Source organism: Wasmannia auropunctata, unplaced genomic scaffold (assembly GCF_000956235.1).
Source record: "Wasmannia auropunctata unplaced genomic scaffold, wasmannia.A_1.0 LD336097.1, whole genome shotgun sequence".
In the NCBI taxonomy this organism is placed as follows: Eukaryota; Metazoa; Arthropoda; class Insecta; order Hymenoptera; family Formicidae; genus Wasmannia; species Wasmannia auropunctata.
The window spans coordinates 2,140,184-2,140,935 of NW_012026793.1; the positions used below are offsets into that span (position 1 = coordinate 2,140,184).

General features: G+C 40.8%; 1 protein-coding gene across 1 annotated transcript in view; it reads right to left on the minus strand.

Moving 5' to 3' along the window:
• Positions 1–752, minus strand: part of LOC105462603 — a 5,730-nt gene that overhangs the window by 884 nt on the left and 4,094 nt on the right. The gene's annotated exons all lie outside the window — the stretch shown is intronic.

Here is a 752-nt window from a genome sequence, read left to right on the forward strand (position 1 = left end):
CCCCCGCCATGGACACAAGCCTTGTAGTCGGTACACAATAAAGTGCGTTTTCTAAAGTAATTACGTGTCCTTCAACGAGCACGACGGCGACCCTTCCCAAGATAATCCCTGACTCTTTCCCCAGGATATCCCCTGGTTTCTTTCCCCAGGTCACACCCTGGTTCATAAATCTTTTCCCCGCAGAAGCGGTCAAACTGGAGATCCGTTCTCTACAATTCTTTGTCTGCTTGGTCCTGGCTTTGATAAATCTTCTTGGCTTCTTTTTCTTTTTCTTTCTGCGGAAACCATGGAAGGTGCTATGTACAATTTGTAACATATTTCATGCGTTTTGTTCAGTATATTTTAATATACGTACACGCAGTATTTGTAATCTTGAGTTATATTAATACTCGTACATGTATTGTACATAAGAAACGAAAAGAAAAGATATACTTGGTAATCTAATGTCGCACACAAATAAACGGTATACACTTGAGAACTAACCATGCGGCAGGCTTCGTGCATGGAGAGCGAATGAATCGAACGGAAACGCACATGAACAAGAAGGAGCAAAAGGGGGGCACACTCATCAATATATGTGACGCTGGAAGTATTGCCGCGAGGTATAAAATAATAGATAATTAAGTGGCTCGATAAAACATAAATCTCAACACTCCCACTTTTTGAGAGCTTCTAATCACTATGAATCATGCCGAGTTTTGTACGCAAATTCTGAAATATATCTCGGCTTAGTGCTTTGGTTAAAATATCGG